Below are 19,848 nucleotides of genomic sequence, written 5' to 3'. Positions count from 1 at the left end.
AAAAGAAAGTTACCATCCAAGTCTAAGATCTGAAATAAGAGAGAAGGTAAAAGAACACCAAGTGCATGTTAACCTTCCTGGTGTTTATGATTTAAATGTCTTTATTTATTTATTTTTAATATTTATTTATTTGGTTGCACTGGGTCTTAGTTGTGGCAAGCAGGCTCCCTAGTTGCGGCTTGCAGGCTCCCTACTTGTGGCATGCGAACTCTTAGTTGTGGCATGCATGTGGGATCTAGTTCCCGGATCAGGAGCACGGAGTCTTAACCGCTGCGCCACCAGGGAAGTCCCTAAATGTCTTTTTTTTTGAATTGAGAGTTGGCAACCCTTTTTTATGTCTTTGAAAGTCTGACCTGGAACACAGAAAAGGAAATTTGTTTTCTTTTTGAAGATCTCTAAGGAAGATTGTCCTACAGTCTATCAGGCTGTTGTAACATCTAGCCTATAATTTAGCATGGTAAGACATGATACATTACAATGTAGATTGATATAACTAGTTTGGAGAGCAATTTACAATATTTATCAACTAACCTCAAAAATGTTCATGGCCTTGTTAGTGCAAGTTCATGTGCCCGACACACAGTGAGGCCAAACAAACTGAAATGTCAGAGTTTGGAGCAGAGAAAGGTTTATTGCAGGGCCATACAAGGAGACAGGTGGCTCATGCCCTAAAATGCCCTGAGCTCCTCAAAGAGTTTCAGCAAAGCATTTTTAAAAGCCAGGTGAGGGAATTCCCTGATGGTCCAGAGGTTAGAACTCTGAGCTCTCACTGCTGAGGGCCTGGGTTCGATCCCTGGTCAGGGAACTAAGATCCCACAAGCCGCACTGCGCAACCAAATAAAGAAAAAAAGCCGGGGGTGGGTGGGTGGGTGGGTGGGGGCGTCACAGGGTACGTGATCAGATGGTGCACAGTCCTCTGACTGGCTGATGGTGAGGGAACAGGTGGTGTCGCAGGGGTTCACATTATCAGTCCTTAGGCTCCAGGAGGCCTGGGGCGATGTGCTCATGGTCATCAAGTAGTTAACATCTTCCATTTGGTGGGGGGTTTTCACATCTGCAAAACAACTCAGGAAATTTGCATCAACTACTATTATCTAGGTACTTCAGAGAGGAGCTAAAGCAGAAGGTATGGGGGAAAGCCTGTGGGAAGGCCCCATAGGGTCCTGCTCGGTTATAGCCTTTCAGGCTGTAATTCCTTTTCTGGGAATTTATCCTAAGTACACACTAGGTTTTCTACAAAGAGATGTTCCTAAAAGTGTGATTTACCCCAGTGAATAAATGGAAACTACCTAATTGCCCAACAACCAAAATAGTGGACTGGATAGATTAAATTGATTAATGACTCAGTGTTATATTCCCATAAAGCTATTAAAAATTGTTTTACAGAACACATGCGATAACGTTGGGAGATATTTTCATTAAAAAAGAGAACAGGTACAGCAACATGGATGGACTAGAGGTTGTCATACTGAGTGAATTAAGTCAGACACAGAAAGACAAATATATGATATTGCTTATATGTGGAATCTTAAAAGAAAATGGTACAAATGAACTTATTTACAAAACAGAAGTAGAGTCATGGATGTAGAAAACAAACTTATGGTTACCAGGGGATGAGGGGGGGAGGGATAAATTGGAAGACTGGGATTGACATATACACACTACTATATATAAAATATATAACTAATAAGAACCTGTTGAATAGCACAGGGAACTCTTCTCAATACACTGTAATGACCCATATGGGAAAAGAATCTAAAAAAGAGTGGATGTATGTGTATGTATAACTGATTCACTTTTGCCGTACCCCTGAAGCTAACACAACATTGTAAATCAGCTATACTCCCATAAAAATTTAAAAACAAACAAACAAAAAACCAAAGCTGTTAAAAAAAGAGAGAGAGAGAGAGAGAGCGAACAGGATATGAAACTTTGTTCATTGCATGACTATAATAGCATAAGAAAAGAAATTAAGCAAAATCCTATAAAATGGTATAATCAAAGCTGCTTATCCATGGCTAGGACTCCGTGCTTCCACTGCAGGGGACATGGGTTCAATCCCTGGTCGGGGAAATAAGATTTTGCCGTCTGTGTGGCGCAGCCAAAAAAAAAAAAAAAAAAAAAAACAACAGCTGCTTGCCCAGAAATTCCACTTCTAAGAGATGATCCTAGGGAAATGATTATTGGCTATAATGAAATTAATCACCATGCAAAAAAAGTAGAAACAACTTTAATGGTTTTTTAGTAAAAAATTGGAAACAACTCAAATGTCCAACAACTCAAACATAAAGGATTAGTGAAGTCAACTATGGTATAAATATACAATAGAAAAATGAGCAGCCAATAAAATGATGTAGAAACATGTCTATTGACTTGACAACATGTTTACAATATATTAAGTGAAAAAAATGCAGGTTAAAAAAGTGCATACATTAAAACATCCTTTAAAAGAATAGGAAGAGATAAAAATGTTTATATGCATGAATGTAAGTCTGTAAGGATCGTCTCCCCAAAGGCGGCTGGTTATCTTTGAGTGGTGGGATTAGAGGGTGATGTTTCGAAAATTTTGCTTATATGTATTTTTCATATTCCTGTAGTAAATCTGTAATCACAGTGGTTGTACTTCTGGCACCAGCTACTGGAGTCTGTGGCCGAGTTGATCTTGTCAGATAAGCATTGAAGAAAGTGCACAGATGTGTCAGGTGGTGACCAGAAATCACAAGAGAATAGGACATGCTCTTTGTGAAATCAAAAAGCAGCAATGCATTTGGTTTTTGTTTTGTTTTGTTTTTTTAATTTTTGAATTTTATTTTGTTATTTTTTATACAGCAAGTTCTTATTAGTTATCCATTTTATACATATTAGTGTATATACGTCAATCCCAATCTCCCAATTCATCACACCACCATCAATGCATTTGTTAATTGTGTATGACAGAAAGAGGATAGAAGAGCGTGCAATACATACATAGGTGGCAGCCTTTCAAATTTACTCAAGATTACTCAACTAGGTTAAAAATGTAGCTTATTTCTCTTAAGTCTGCTCTGATTTACCTGACAAGCTCCCTTCCTCTAGGTAGAAGAAGCAGGGAGGGAGGAATAAGATCAAGTCCAATTTGTTAACCTCAGTTCAATCCCATAATTTATAATGCCTTTGTAGGTAAACAGTCTCTACTTGGATGACTCAGTTAAGTGCTCAATGGTAAGAGTTCCGCCCCTCCCTCTGATCTTCTCCTATAAGGCATCTGGGTGTGTGAGGGAGGGATGTGGTTTCCTTGACCTCAAAATGGCAAAGGGCAGATGTTAATCCTGCCAGAGAAAAGTAGGATCCAGACCCTGAGCGCCTCTTCCTGTCCTCTGCTTGCCCAGCAACCCAGCTAACATACCTCCTGCCCTAGTACTTCAGCCTGGAACAAGGAGATCAGGACAATTGTTCCCTGTGATCTCCCTCCCAGGCTCCTCTCCCCCCTTGTTTTTCCCCTACAAGTGAGTCCAGAAGGATTGGGGGAATGCTTTTCCCCTCTCTTCTTTACAGCCTGGGGTGGGGGGGCCTTCCTTCTATTCTGCACACACAGCCTATGCATTAAAAAGGAAGCTTTGTTATTTAGAAATCCCTTTCTTCAGAAAGCCTGGGTTTTATGTACATTGTCTTACTAAAAAGAGGTCAAGAAAATCAGCTTTGAAATTCAAAGCTGATGAATGGCCTCTCGGTTCTGGGCAGCACCTGTCTGTCCTTTCTTTCCTGGGACAATAAGCTTGATGACTCTGTCAGAAGGCTACCAGGGAATAGGATTTAAAGGGGGGAATCAAAGTGCATTGGTTTAATTCTTATCAAATGTGTTCCCTAGAGAGGTGAAATTAGATGAACTAAAGTGATGAGATTCATTTTCTTGGATGTCTTGCGAGATCCATCTCTTATCTTCATAGAGACAAAGTATAATTTTAAAAAAAATTTTTGAAGGTTTTTAAAAAACATAAACGAAACTCTGATGAAAATATGGTGTGAATACTTGTCACAGGTTTTATGCATTAATGGGGGAGCCAGCAGGATGGTAAATCTGGTACAAAAGAGAATTCAGGAGACAGAGATTTATATGTTCAAAACGGAATATAATGCTGAAATAAGTTTGCTAAATTAGAAGCAAAACAGGGCAATAAAACCATAATCTTTGGGGCTATCACTTTTGCACAGAAATCTTTTGCATCTCTGCTGGACAAAAATCTACAAGTTAACTGTCTGAGCCTTAATCAAGCCACAGAGCATTCCCATGGAGAACTGAATCCTTGGGTGGGCTTGTTAGATAAAGGGCCTTAAATAAAGCTTCAGTCCCACATTGAAAGGACAAGCAGTCATCCTTTTGCCTTGTTTCCAAATGTTAGGTAATTTTTTCTTGACATAGTCAAACACTACATACACCCTATCCACCTTAACAGACATGAACCCAGTCTGGTGACAGCTGCTGGAACAAAGAGCCATGAATGAATTTATAAAGAGCCTACAGAAATAAAAGATAGGCATTTAAAGCAAGTCTGGGTTTCTACTTTAGAGACACAAATGAATAGGTATCTTTAAAAACATAGAATTGTGATGTTGCTCCAAACTTACAGTTTTACAGATATTTTATTACAAATTACCCTTTCTGTTTTTAGATTCATATCTAGATAGATTTAATTAGGCCTAAATGATTCCATTAAAAGCAGATTAATCGGGTTAAATGAAACCATAAGGGCATGTGATAATTTTCAGTCATCTTGCATTATGTAGGTCACCACAGCCCATGAAATGGATGCTAGTCTATTAGGTTACTGAAGTGACAAACATTATTTCATGGATAAGGCATATTCAGAGTTGGCTTAACTTTAAGGAATTTAGCCCAGTTCACATTTAACCCACTCTCCAACTGACAGTAGTTTCCAAAACAGTTTTGATTTTTAAAAAGCTCATAACAGCTCATTTGTAATACCATCCTCCTTATTCAGATGGTTTTTGAAGTATCCTCTTGGTTAAAGAGAAATAAAAGAAAACGAATATTATAAAAGAACAAAGCCTGCTCTGAGTAGCAGTTTCCCCATGGAATTTCATTTTCCGAGAGTAAGATCATCTGATTAAAAAGCTCAGATTCTCTGAAACTTTCTATTGAAGTCTATGGTATGTAACATGAGCACATTTCCATAGTAAGGTTATTCAGTTGTGGAAAATACAAGAACTCACATAAACATTTTCCTTTAAAAGTTGAAGAAATCTAAGACACTGCATGTTGGTGCAGAAATGAGAAATCTAAAGGTGTTGCTCACTGACTGGCTGTGTTTTTTTATTTTTGTTTGTTTGTTTTCCTGCAAGGAAGCAAAAACAAGCATTTGAGAAAGAAGTATGACCAAAACTAAGAAATTTAAGTAACTGTCACAGAAACATGGGAACATAGATTCTGCTGGCTAACCCAAACAGATAATCAATCATGTTCCTGACAGTGTGGAATGCAGATTCGCCTGCTGTTTGCAGAGACTTTAGCATTCAGGCTGAGAGCTTTCTTGAATACTGGAGCCTGGAGTGGTTTGAGAAATTCTAAGTCAGTGATTCCAAAATCTACAGATTTCTTAGACCAGTAAACTTTCAAAATAATATTGAAAGCTAACATGGTGTTAACTTCTTATTTTGCCAAATAATAATACTGGGGGAAAAAACCTTACTATTTATCATTGCCATCATTTCATAAAAGATGGGGCTTCACAGACAATTTTTTTTTCACAGACTTTTTTTTTTAACATCTTTATTGGGGTATAATTGCTTTACAATGGTGTGTTAGTTTCTGCTTTATAACAAAGTGAATCAGTTATACATATACATATGTTCCCATATGTCTTCCCTCTTGCGTCTCCCTCCCTCCCACCCTCCCTATCCCACCCCTCCAGGCTGTCACAAAGCACCGAGCCAATATCCCTGCGCCATGCGGCTGCTTCCCACTAGCTGTCTACCTTACTACGTTTGTTAGTGTGTATATGTCCATGACTCTCTCTCGCCCTGTCACAGCTCACCCTTCCCCCTCCCCATATCCTCAAGTCCGTTCTCCAGTAGGTCTGCATCTTTATTCCTTTCACAGACTTTTTTTGAAGCTAGTTCATAATTGGATTTACCAGTGGATTTGGGGTCAAGATATCTTTAGGTAAATTCTTTCTCATACCTTTCATTAGTGACTAAGAGACACATTGAAGTACCTGTCATCCATGAATGATCAAAATGAATCCTACTCAAAATGATCAAAATGAGACAGGTGAATGTGACAGGATTAGACTTTAGCTCCAGATAGGGGCTTGGTTCTTGAGAATTTTTCTTTAGGATCCTCTTGTCTTAAGGAGGATTTTTTCAAAAGGTGAGTAGATAGGAGATTTGAACATTGACCAAATTCTGACTGGGACATGTATTCAGCTTTCTTCTGCCTTACCTGACATTCATTCATTTGTTCATTTAAGAAATGGGAAATTTTATTCGAGCCAAATTTGTTTGAGGATTATAACCTAGGAAGAGCATCTCAGAAAGCTCTGAGAACTGTTCTCCCTAACTGACCTTTAAACAAGAATCAAATCAATTCATTGAATGCCTGTTACTAAGTGTTGGGCTAAGCTCTGGGGCAAAACTTCTTAAACTTAAGTCTTCATAATTATAGCCTGAGAACCTATCAAAAGAGCAGATATCTAGGTTTTTGTGTCATAGGTTCTGAATGACGTCAGAGATGGCAGCGTTGGAATCTCAGTTTTTAACAAACACAATGTAATTCTGATGCACATAGTCCATGGACCCCCATCTTGAGAAACATTGTTCTAGGAGCTGTAGAGAAGCAACACATCCAGTTTCAGTAATGGCACACTAGCTAATTCAGATCAGCCTTCTTGCTGAACATAATTTATTAAACATATTTTTTTAAGCATCAGAAAGCTAAGAAAATACTGATAAATTACTGAGATGAGATCCAGAAGGGAATAGAAATTCAGAGGGATGAGGCTGCCTAATTTTAAACTTCTTTCCCTTAGGGTCATGAACTGATTTTGAAGAGACAATTGAGAGGGTGAGCTGTCTTTAACAATCTCATGGGACTAGGGGGACAAAAGTTGGATCAGGACCTGCCAAGGTGGAGATCTGGTAAAACGTTCCCCATCATACACACACACCCCTAGAAGTAAGGGTGAATTGGAAGTGGCTTGCTTACAGAATCTCATATCTTGAATTAAGGCAAACCTGGAAAAAGCAAATGAACATCCTCTCTAGAGGAAGACACATCAACCTGGGTATCAAATTATTTCTACAACTAATTTGTACACAATCAAAGATAACTAAGCCTTAATAGGAGACAGAAAACCATGAGCAAGAACCACTAGGAAAAATAAACAACAAAACAGACACAAAGGGATTACACTGGGTAAATCGAAATGAACATTGACTATGTGGAACAATTATTATAATGTCCTGTGGGGATAGATAGATGGATAGATATTTAAAATGCTTGACAATAATACCATAAAGGTTTGGGAGGGGGTTAAGTGGAGGTAAATGTTCTAAATTTCTTACATTTAGAGGAGAGGAAAGATACCAATTAACATTAGATAAGTAAAGGTACATGCTGCAATTCTAGGATAACTACCAAAAGAATAGAAGAAGAATACATGATTTCTAAACTAAAAGATTTTTTGAAATGAATGATAAAAATGATTAATCCAAAAGAAGGCAAGGGAAAAATGAAAAAGGAACACAGAGCAGAAGGGAAAAGAGACGTATGTAATAAGACAGTAGATTTAAACAAAAATATATCAGTAATTACATTGAATATAAGTGAACTCAACTTTCTTTTTTTTTTTTTACTTATATCTGTTCATTTTCAGATTCCTTTCCCGTATCAGTTATTACAGAGTATTGAGTAGAGTTCCCTGTGCTATACAGCAGGTCCTTGTTGATTATGTATCTTATGTATAGTAATGTGTATATGTTAATCCCAACCCCCTAATTTATCCCTCCCCCCACCTTTCCCCCTTGTTAGTCATAAGTTTGTTTTCTAAGTTTGTGAGTCTGATTCTGTTTTGTAAATAAGTTCATTTGTATCACTTTTTTAGATTCCACATATAAGTGATATCATATGATATTTGTCTTTGTCTGATTTATTCAATTTTCCAGTGAAAAAACAAACATCGTGAGATGGAAAACAAACAAAACCCAACTATCTGTTGTTTAAAGAGATACATTTAAAACATAAGAGTAGGACTTCCCTGGTGGTCCAGTGGTTAAGAATCCGCCTTCCAAGGCAGGGGATGCAGGTTCGATTCCTGGTTGGGGAACTAAGAGAGCCTCTAGTAGAGAGCCCACGTGCTGCAACTACGGAGCCTGCACGCTCTGGAGCCTGCGCACCACAAGGAAGAGCCCGCTATGCCGCAACGAAGATCCCGCGTGCTGCAACTAAGACCTGACACAGCCAAATAAATAAATAAATACATGAGAATTTAAAAAGATAGAAAGAAAAGAAATGACATTTACCCCACAATTGTTAACTAAAAGAAAGCTGATATAGCTATATTAATCTCTCTACATCCCATTTCAGGTATGATCGTGGAGAATAATGGACAAAGACAAAGTCCAGAGAGGACCAGGTACAGAGCATTCCTCCCAGAGAGCAGATCCAAGTCCTGACACGAGAACTTCCTTCACTCTGGGGGAGGGAATCTGCACTTCTTGTCCAACATGGTTCATTTTTGCTATGCACCAGTGACTGCTAAGTGCTTTCCTTTCTTCTCTTTTCCAAATGGGAGTTTTCACTGTAGATATCCTGTTTCTGCTTCACATTACATACTGAAAGTTGAGTAGTGTAGTGGTGGGGGAGTAACGTTCTGTTATTATACAGATAGCTGGAGCTAGACTTGATGGAGAGGATTGCCCATTACCCAGAGATATTAGACTTTATTTTGTACTCAGTAAATGGATCGTACTGTGGATTATCTCCTGAGGGGAGGGATGAATGTAGTTTAGTCTTGGAAATAAGGGTGCGCGTGGATATTTAGACAGCCAGGGGTTTAGAAATGTCAGTTTGCTAATTGTTCCTGGTGTCCATTTTCCCTTTCTGCACTTCAGTAAAGGAGCCTCTCTGAGTGTGAGCTTACCACACAACTGCCCAGCAAGATGCTACATTTCCGATCTCCCTCAAAGGTAGGTGTGGTTGTGTGACCAAGTTTGGGCCAATGCAATATGAGCAGAAGCTATGTGTATTACCTCCATAAAGATGAAGCTGCTTGCCATGAATTTTTTTCCCCACCAATTGGGAAATGGCGATGATTGGAACAATCGTTTCAGTGCTAAGAGGGATGCTGAGAGTGGCAGAGCTGCCCACCAGCTTAGGTTCCTGTATGTCATGGAACAGAGCTGCCCTGCAGGCCCTGGACTGGTATATAAGAAAGAAACTCCTATCATATATAAGCTATTGCACTTTGGGGTTTCTTTGCTACAGCAACTTTGCCTGTACTCTAACTAATACAGAGATGTGTTATAGAGTAAGAAAGGTGAGTTGGAAAGGTAGGAGTGAGGAGGAAGCAATTGTTTTAAGCCTTAATAGCAAGCTCAGGGGCTTCCCTGGTGGCGCAGTAGTTAAGAGTCCGCCTGCCGATGCAGGGGACATGGGTTCGTGCCCCGGTCCGGGAAGATCCCACATGCCGTGGAGCAGCTGGGCCCGTGAGCCATGGCCGCTGAGCCTGCGCGTCCAGAGCCTGTGCTCCGCAACGGGAGAGGCCACAACGGTGAGAGGCCCACTTACCACAAAAAAAAAATTAGCAAGCTCAGGCGTCAGGATTGGAGGGGCTTGGAAAGGTCTCTCTCCCTGCAGAAAGACCAGGCAGATGGTGGTGCTGCTGCTGGTGATGGGGAAGCTGAAGAAAGGACTTCAGCTACCTCATGTGATGTTTATAATTCTATATCTCCAGGTGGACCTTTCCCAAGAATTCCATGCCCATGCTTCCAAGGGCTGGCCAGAATTTCTCTCTGGAGGTCAAACAGCCTCCTCAAACTCAACATTTCAAAGCTAAGCCTTCTTCCCCAGAGAGCCTTTTCTTCCTCTTGTGTTTCCTATTCTAGTTAAGAACTGCACCTTTTGTGGGGGAGGAATAAAGTGGGAGATTGAGATTGACATATACACACTACTATATATAAAATAGATAACTAATAAAGACCTACTGTATAGCACAGGGAACTCTACTCAATACTCTGTAATGGCCTATATGGGAAAAGAATCTAAAAAAGAGTGGATATATGTATATGTGTAACAGATTCACTTTGCCGTACACCTGAAACTAACACAACATTTTAAATCAACTATACTCCAATAAAAATTTTTAAAAATACATCCTGTGATAAACCATAATGGAAAAGAATATGAAGAAGAATGTACATATATGTATAATTGAATCACTTTGCTGTACAGCAGAAATTAACACAAAATTGTAAATCAACTATACTTAAATCAAATAAATTAAAAAAAAAAGAACTGCACCTTTCAACATCACCCTTCACATGGCTGTCCTCACTAGAAACTAGGGTTACCCTTGATTCTTTCGTCACCACACCCAGTTTCTCATAAAGATCTGCTACTTCCTTCTTTGCATTCGTTTCTCTGTGCCAGTGCCTTGTTTCGGGTCTCCATGATCTCTTACCTCAAATGTTGCAGTATCCTTTCTAACTGACCGCTGTGATTTCAATTTCTCCCACGCTTCACATTCCTCTCAGGGCTGTTTTCCAAAACACGTACCTGGCCATGTCACTTCACCTAATGTTTATATACTTTCTTCCCATTTCTTATAAGGCAAGGAGCCCAGACTCAGTACAAATCTGGTCTCCTTTGGGCTTCCCTGGTGGCGCAGTGGTTGGGAGTCCGCCTGCTGATGCAGGGGACACGGGTTCGTGCACCGGTCCGGGAAGATCCCACATGCCATGGAGCAGCTGGGCCTGTGAGCCATGGCCGCTGAGCCTGCGTGTCCGGAGCCTGTGCTCCGCAACGGGAGAGGCCACAACAGTGAGAGGCCCGCGTACCGCAAAACAAACAAACAAAAAAAATCTGGTCTCCTTTGAACTCCTATCAAGCCCCTCAGTGTGCTCTGTGCCCTGAGCACACTGGGCATTAGCAATGTCCTCTGTGCCTGGAATGTCCTAGTCCTCTCTTCACAGACTCCTACTCAGCCTTTGAAGCCCAGCTTAAATATGACTTATTAGAAAATTTTCCCAGAATTCTCTAGCTTAGTTGCTTAGTTATTCCCACCTCAATATTTGATAAGTGAATGAACTAATTAAAGATAGAATACTAAGAACTAAATCCCAAAGAACACACCCAGCAAAAAGGCAGAAAATTTCAGAAGTATAGAATTTTACTAATTCTATACATATAGTAAAGGGAACTTATAGATTTTATTTTATTTTTTTAATTAATTTTTATTGTAGTATACTTGATTTACAATGTTGTGTTAGTTTCTGATGTACAGCAAAGTGAATCAGTTATACATATACATATATCCACTCTTTTTTTAGATTCTTTTCCCATATGGGTCATTACAGTGTATTGAGAAGAGTTCCCTGTGCTATACAGTAGGTTCTTATTAGTTATCTATTTTATATATAGTAGTGTATATATGTCAGTTCCAATCTCCCAATTCATCCCTCCACCCCTCCCCACCCCCCGCTGGGAACTTATAGATTTTAAAGCTCATCTAAATGTGTTTATAGATGAGGTTCAGAGAAGTTAAATAACTTTCTCAGGATCAGATAGCAGAAGTGGGAGTAAGACGTGTGTTTTCTGGTTCAGTTTCTGGTGCTGTTTTCCTACATTTTGCCGTGAAAATCCTAGAGAATAATTTTAATAGAAGGGTTTGTCTGGAAGGTTAAGTTTAAAAGTTTCAGCCTGCAGATGTTTCGGCCTGAGGTTGTACTTCAAGTCATATATGGAATGATCAAAATATCACTGTAACCTTGTCACAGAGCTGATTATCTAAGTTGTGAGTCACTTTCCAAGAGGAACAGGTAGAGATATTGGGTATGTACCAATGTGCCCGTTGAAAGCCAGAGAACATTCAGTCCAGGGGCTCTACATGGTTTTTTTGATCCAGGGGCCCTTTCAGTCTGCCTTCTCAGAATAATGTTTCTGAATGCATAAAACTTCATACATAGGAATACAAAGGAAGCCAACTACATTGAAAATGTGATTATCAAAGTATTAAATATTATAAATGTGTGATAGATGTACTTCTTTATTTAATCTATTAAATAACGAGATCTAGCAGCAGTCTAATAACTACCCATGATTTTGAAGTGGCAGTGAGTGTAAATGATATTTCAAGGCATCTGGGACAACTGTCATGTGATAGGAAAATATTTGTGATTTCCATTGGTGACAAGTCACAGGTCCTTCTAACACAACTGTGCTTTGATACTTATATTTGCAGTTGAAGGAAACATTTAACTTTTGTTAAAGATCACTGAAAGTGAAAAGGAAATATTTTTTTCTTTGAAGTTCACTGATCTACTAAACCCCAGGTTGAGAATGCCTAGGTTAATACACTCTCTTCATTTTAAAGGTGAGGAATCTTTTATGTGAAATATGTATGATGAGTTCAAATAAAGTTAATTAAAAAAAAACATTGATGGAGTCTATGCAGTTGGCCTCTCTCTACTCAGCACATATCCCTCAGGGAGCTTGGGCTTTTAAAAGCAGACTTGGAAAAGGGAGGTTGCTTTTAAACCATCTCTGCCTTCTGCTGGGTGTTCCTGGCATCTTAGTTCCCCGATCAGGGCCCTCAGCAGTGAAAGCTCAGAGTCCTAACCACTGGACCGCCAGGGAATCCCCTAATTTGACTTTTAAAATAATAGGCATTCTGGAGTAAGGCTCTAAAATATTTTTAAACCTAATAATTAACTAAATATGGCAAAAATTTTACTGAATTCATGTCTCTACCATTGATTTATGGTGCCTCCTTTATCATGTATTAGATTATCAAATGTATTGTACTAGTATCTACTTTTGTTTTTTTAATAAATGTATTTATTTTATTTTACTTATTTTTGGCTGCGTTGGGTCTTCGTTGCTGAGCGCCGGCTTTCTCTAGTTGCGGTGAGCAGGGGCTACTCTTCGTTGCGGTGCGCGGGTTTCTCATTGCGGTGGCTTCTCTTGTTGCGGAGCACGGGCTTTAGGCGCGCGGGCTTCAGTAGTTGTGGCTCGCGGGCTCTAGAGCGCAGGTTCAGTAATTGTGGCGCACGGGCTTAGTTGCTCCGCGGCATGTGGGATCTTCCCGGACCAGGGCTCGAACCCGTGTCCCCTGCACTGGCAGGCGGATTCTTAACCACTGCGCCACCAGGGAAGCCCTCAATGACTTGTTTTTATAGCAAAAAACAGAAAAACAAAAAACCCCAGAAAATTCCAAGATAACATGTTGTTTTCACTTATCATGTCTGTTTAGTCTCCTTTAATCTGGAAGATTTCATGAGTCTTCTCTTTATTTCGTAACACTGACATTTTTAAAAGAGTGCAGGTCAGTTGTTTTGTAGATTGTCCCTCACTTGCAGTTTGTCTGCTGTTCCTCATGATTAGGTTCAGATCATGCATTTGGGGCAAGAATCCCGCAGAAGTGATGCTGAGTTCTTCTCAGGGCATCCTACCAAGAGGCACTTCCTGTCAATTAGACCTGTTACTGAGAATGTTAATTTTGATTGTTGGGTTAAGCTAGCATCTGCCAGTAACTATAAAGTTACTGCTTTCCTCTTTGTAGTTAACAAATTTCTTCTGGAGAGATGCTTTGAGACTGTAACTATCCTGTTACTACTTCAAATTTCACCTACTGGTTTTAGCACACATTGATGATTCTTGTCTGAAGCGACTATTATTACTATAGTGGCCAAATGGTGATTTTTATATTGATATTTCCATCATTCCTTCTACATTTATTATTTGACTTTCTACTGTAAGAAAAATCTTTCTCTTCTTATTTATTTACTTGTTTGTTTGTTCATTCAGTTAAGTGTGGACTCATGGATTCTTACTTTATTCAATAAATTATAACCCTTAATGTTATTATTTACTTTTATGCTCAAATTTTTCTGGAGTTAGCCAGAAGGAGTTCTTCAAGCTGGCTTCTGTGAACTTTTAACATGCCCCCATCATTTCTTGAGCTCTTCTTTATTTTTTAGCACAAGATAATCTAGGTTCAGTTTGTATTTTCCTTGCTCCACTCATTTCTCCAAGGATCCCTGGTTCCTTTTAGTGGAGAATGTTATTTGGGAACTATCATCTGGGTCCTGGGTATGTTCATTGTTCCTGGGGTGTCATTACTTCTAGACCCTCTCATCAGACAGAGCTGGGAAATAGATGTATATATGTAGTGAATACATATACATAGTCACACATATCTATATCCATTTCCATATCAAGCTATCTATGTATCTATCTATGTACCTATCTATCTATCCATCTGACTGATACCTCTAGTTCCATTCCAACACAGCCGTGTTCAATCTACTCCTTCCTCTTTCCATAATTGTGACTACCTTCTCCAAAACAGGAAAACCTGGATCCCATTATACAGAATATATTTACTTATTGGCCTAATCCTAGAATGTGTAGAAAGTAGTTTCAGAATTGTGAACTTTTGCCTATCCAAAAAAAAGCTTTCTTACTAGAGAGTTCAATATTTGTTTAGAGTTCTTTTTCTCTTTAGCCTGAGGGCATGTGGTACAAATTTTGTGTATCAAAGTTACTTGGATTAATACTCCCTCCCCAATGTTATGTTATTTATTTGAAAAAAGCCGTAGTTCATTTGTTTCTGTTTGTATTCAATTTTTTATATAAATTTATTTATTTATTTAATTTATTTTTGGCTGCATTGGGTCTTCCTTGCTGTGTGCCGGCTTTCTCTAGTTGCAGCGAGCCGGGGCTACTCTTCGTTGTGGTGCGCAGGCTTCTCATTGCGGTGGCTTCTCTTGTTGCAGAGCATGGGCTCTAGGCATGCGGGCTTCAGTAGCTGTGGCTCATGGGCTTAGTTGCTCAGTGGCACATGGGATCTTCCCGGACCAGGGCTTGAACCCGTGTCCCCTGCATTGACAGGCGGATTCTTAACCACTGCGCAACCAGGGAAGTCCCCTGTATTCAATTTTAAGGTCCCCTTCAATTGTTACTTTAAGCAACTAACTTCTGAGGTAGTTTATCAGACAGCAATGGATAGCCCAGACACCATGGCATTATATCACAAGGCACATGATGTCAGTTTGTCCCATTAACAGTGATGAAAAGTTGTATCATTTGGTTAAAGTCTTGTCTACCAGATTGTTTCATTAATAAGTAATCTGTGGGGTGTCTCATCTTCTTTCTTTAGTAACTGTTGCTACATGGATTTAAGACCACCGTAACAATAGCAGTCAAGGGACCCTACTTCAGAGTTACATTTTTCTCTGTGGAAATACCTGCCTTAATGCCATTGGAATACAGACAGAAGGTGAGCTCCAGTGACTGATTACCCAGCGAGTGGGCGCCACAGCTGGCATAAAAAGGTGGAAATCCAGCTGTGATGAAAACATTCAATTCTATTTGTAGTTCAACAGAGTCTGTGCTTAAAACAGAATGCTACAAACTGTGTGTAGGTTTGCCAACTGGTGATTCTGATCCCAAATTATGAGATTTGGAGAAAGAAAAAAAGCAAAGAGCAGTCTTTTTATTTTAAGCTTTTCACATGGAGTTAGGATCGGGTGTCTGCTGAGAAAGAAGTCTATTAAGGACACTGCTTCTCTCTTTGACAGCAATGCAATTGTTTCCTAGTTAGGATGAACATCCCACTATATAAAACTAGTCAGGTCTATGTTGCCTTCTTGGTTCCATATCTCTTAATTTCTGCTTTTAAATATACTATTTAATCATATTCAAGCAATTAAGTCATGGTCCTCTTATATTCCAAACTTACAGATGTTCATGGCTATATCCCTCATGCCTAGGTTAGCAAATAGGGCCTGAGTGTGTACACACATGAATAGATGAATACATGAGGATTCCCATTCTTTCATTCATTCCTCACAGATTTATATCATACCCACTCTCCTGTTATGTGCCAGGAATTCTCCTAGGCATTGAGCCACTGAGATTAATAAACCACAGCCCCTGCTTCAAGGGCTCACAGGCTAGATGGAAAGAGAGAAACATAAACAACGAATTATAAATCCTGGGGGGAGAGGCAGGCACTGATATAAATGTGCACTGGGTTTGTTGTTGTTGTTGTATTTATAAGGCAGTGTCAAATTATTCACAATTTAGGCACATCAGAATAGTATTCATAGGGAAGGGCAAAAAAAGCACAGCATCTCAGTTAGCAGCCGAAAGAACCTAGCATAGTTAGAACTGTACAGTCTCAGTGTCATCACCATCATCATCTTTTTTTTTTTTTTTTTTTTTTTTGTGGTACGCGGGCCTCTCACTGTTGTGGCCTCTCCCACTGCGGAGCGCAGGCTCCAGACGCACAGGCTCAGCGGCCATGGCTCACGGGCCCAGCCGCTTCGCGGCATGTGGGATCTTCCCGGACCGGTGCATGAACCCGCGTCCCCTGCTTCAGCAGGCGGACTTTCAACCACTGCGCCACCAGGGAAGCCCCATCATCATTTTTTAAAAGTAGTACTTGAATTAGCTGACAAGTACCTAGGATTACCAGTGTTGCTAAACTGGGGTGAAAAAAAGCCTCCTGCAGTTAACCTGAGTTAAAATTATAAAATACTTTAATGAGATTTTTGTTAGTATAAACTGTAGTTTTAACAATGAAGACAATCAAAGAAAGAAAAATATTTTTATTATTATTATTTTGGCCACACCACGTGGCATGTGAGATCTTAGTTCCCTACCAGGGATCCAACCGCACCCCCTGCAGTGGAAGTGCACAGTCTTAACCACTGGACCGCCAGGGGAGTCCAAGAAAAATATTTTTAAATCATGTATAATTCCACCCATAGGTAAGCATCTTTCTTTATATCCTTCCTGTTTTTCTAGAACATATATACTTAAAAATATATGAAAATAGGACTGATCTATATTTTCTTTTGTGACCTACTTTTTTCTCATTTAACAATACTTTGTGATTATCTTTCTACATCATCAAATATTCTCCTAGGATATCAAATTAAAGGGTAGCACTATATGGAAAGAGAGAATGTTGAAATAAAATTACTGACTAAGCTACAAAGCTAGGTACAGATGCAACCGTTAGTGTTATCATTTTTACCAGGCAATTCTACTGGACCAAAAATATATATAATTCATTCCCAACTTATCCATCTCTTCTGCAAGTTAACATTGTAAATATGTAACTTCATAGAGTCTGGACCCTAATCAATAGTAATTAATAAGTTAAAGTTTCATTTCTCTAGAGCTACACTATCCAATACGGTAGCCACTAACCACACATGTCTACTGAGCACCTGACAGGCTAGTGTGATAGACTAAGGAACTGAAGTTTTAGTTTTTTTAAATTTTACTCAATTTTAATTTAAATGTAAAACTGAAGCAGTGTAAAATATTTTTCCATTAAATTCAACTTTATTGTTTCCATAGGACTACATTTCACTTTAACTGTTGCATCTCATGGATATTGCTGTACTGTATTTCAAGAGTTGTCTCCAGTATTACACGTAAACTCATCTCTCTAGTAAGTGTCAATGGGTTGAATCAATTCAAATTATTTTTTATATGCATTAATATAACACTGAAATGTGTTTATTTGAACATCTTATGCAATCAGCACCGTTTACAGTGATACCTTTGTCAATCATAATTGGTAACTAAATTGAAATACTTCTTATGCTTTAAATGATAATATAATTAATCTATTTTTTTAATAAAAAATAAGTATGGGCTAATTTTTAAACTTAAAACAAAGGCATAGGGCTTCCCTGGTGGTGCAGTGGTTGAGAGTCCGCCTGCCTATGCAGGGGACACGGGTTCGTGCCCCGGTCTGGGAAGATCCCACATGCCGCGGAGCGGCTAGGCCCGTGAGCTATGGCCGCTGAGTCTGCGCGTCTGGAGCCTGTGCTCTGCAACGGGAGAGGCCCGCGTACTGCTAAAAAACAAAAACAAACAAACAAAAACAAAGGCATACTACTGAGGCAGAATTGAGTGGAGATGTGGATATTAGCACTATATCAGAAGAGGCAAAAAAACAGATTGGAAGAAAGCATGTTGTAAATTTCATGTAATTTGAAAAATTTAAAAGCTGTTGTGTAAAAATTGTTTAAAGATAGTAAAGTGGATAATATTAAGGGACATTTTCAGTAAGTACAGAGTGAGTTTAATTAAAACAGTCCAAAAAAAGAAGTCAATATAATTAGTTGCCAGCATTCAAAATGAATGTCCAGTGAAAATTGCTTAAAAAAATGATAACAGCCTCTGAACTTGTAACTTTGGTCAGCTTTTTTTGTTTTTAATGTTGGCCATCTTTATAATGAGTTACATTCTTGCACGTAATAGAAAACTGTTTTAGATGGTGATAGTAAAAGAAATTATTTCTGTTATGGAAATTCTGTTTTAAAAATGTAAAAGAGCAAGAGGGAGGAGATATGGGGATATATGTATATGTATAACTGATTCACTTTGTTATAAAGCAGAAACTAACACACCATTGTAAAGCAATTATACTCCAATAAAGATGTAAAAATAAATAAATAAATAAAAAATAAAAAAAATAAAAATGTAAAGGAAAGACTAAAAATGATATTTTAGAAAAAAAAAGATCTTCAATTAAACTGCAAAATAATTGCCTGTAGATTACAAGACCTTTCTAACAGTAACCAAGATTAATTGATTCAAAAATTGGAAAAATTGCAAGTACTTTTCTTTAGTTGTAGATGATTCATGTGATACAAGACACTGTCTAATTAATACTTTTGGTATGTTTTGTCTCAGAGTACTCCCATATTTGCAAAAAAAAAAAAGCCAATTCATAGCCTAAAAAACTATGGCATAGATATTTTTGAATCTTTTATATCTGTCAAAGAAGAAATTCAGTTAGATATGAAAAAAAATATATCATAACGGATGGTGCTCCAGCTGTTAGGTCAAAATTCTGGATCTGTTGGAATTTTAAAAACAAGAGACTGATGTTTTTCTGGTGACTTCATATCACTGTATGATACACACTGAAAATATTTGTGCCCAGTTCTCTGAAACAGACTCTATGAAAAGCGTCACGGATACAGTTGTTAAAACTGTTCAGCATATACATGCAAATGCTATGACTCATCACCAGTTTATGGAAATGTTGAAAGAAGTAGAAAATAAAGTTAATGATCTTGTATTCATTGCCAATGCTCCTTGGTTGAGCCACAAAGAGTTTTACTGTGCTGTTAACTCCAAATCAAGATTTTCTTGAAACAGAAGTAATGCTTGGGCTTCCCTGGTGGCGCAGTGGTTGAGAGTCCGCCTGCCGATGCAGGGGACACTGGTTCGTGCCCCGGTCCGGGAAGATCCCACATGCTGCAGAGCGGCTGGGCCCGTGAGCCATGGCCGCTGAGCCTGCGCGTCCGGAGCCTGTGCTCCGCAACGGGCGAGGCCACAACAGTGAGAGGCCCGCGTACCGCAAAAAAAACCCCAAAAAACAAAACAAAACAAAACAAAAAAGTAATGCTTGCCAAATATTCACTAATTAAAAAAAAAAGTCAATGTGTCTTACATGTTTTCTCACGGATTTCACACTACGTATGAACAAGATAAATTTGAAAGTCCAAGAAGAAGCTTGTGATTTAGCTAGACAGGTCTAAGAATTTATGTTAAAGTTGAAATTTTTCAGTGATTCAAAGCAATAATAGTGATTTTATACA

The 19,848-nt window shown here is 38.9% G+C and overlaps 1 pseudogene; it reads left to right on the top strand.

Moving 5' to 3' along the window:
* The window catches only part of LOC113614555 (centrin-2 pseudogene), a 32,250-nt pseudogene that overhangs the window by 2,261 nt on the left and 10,141 nt on the right, over positions 1 to 19,848 (top strand).

This window comes from Aethalodelphis obliquidens, unplaced genomic scaffold (assembly GCF_003676395.1).
Source record: "Aethalodelphis obliquidens isolate GAN/ISIS:26980383/991018 unplaced genomic scaffold, ASM367639v1 scaffold99, whole genome shotgun sequence".
NCBI lineage: Eukaryota > Metazoa > Chordata > Mammalia > Artiodactyla > Delphinidae > Aethalodelphis > Aethalodelphis obliquidens.
This window is presented reverse-complemented; position numbering and strand designations above follow the sequence as displayed.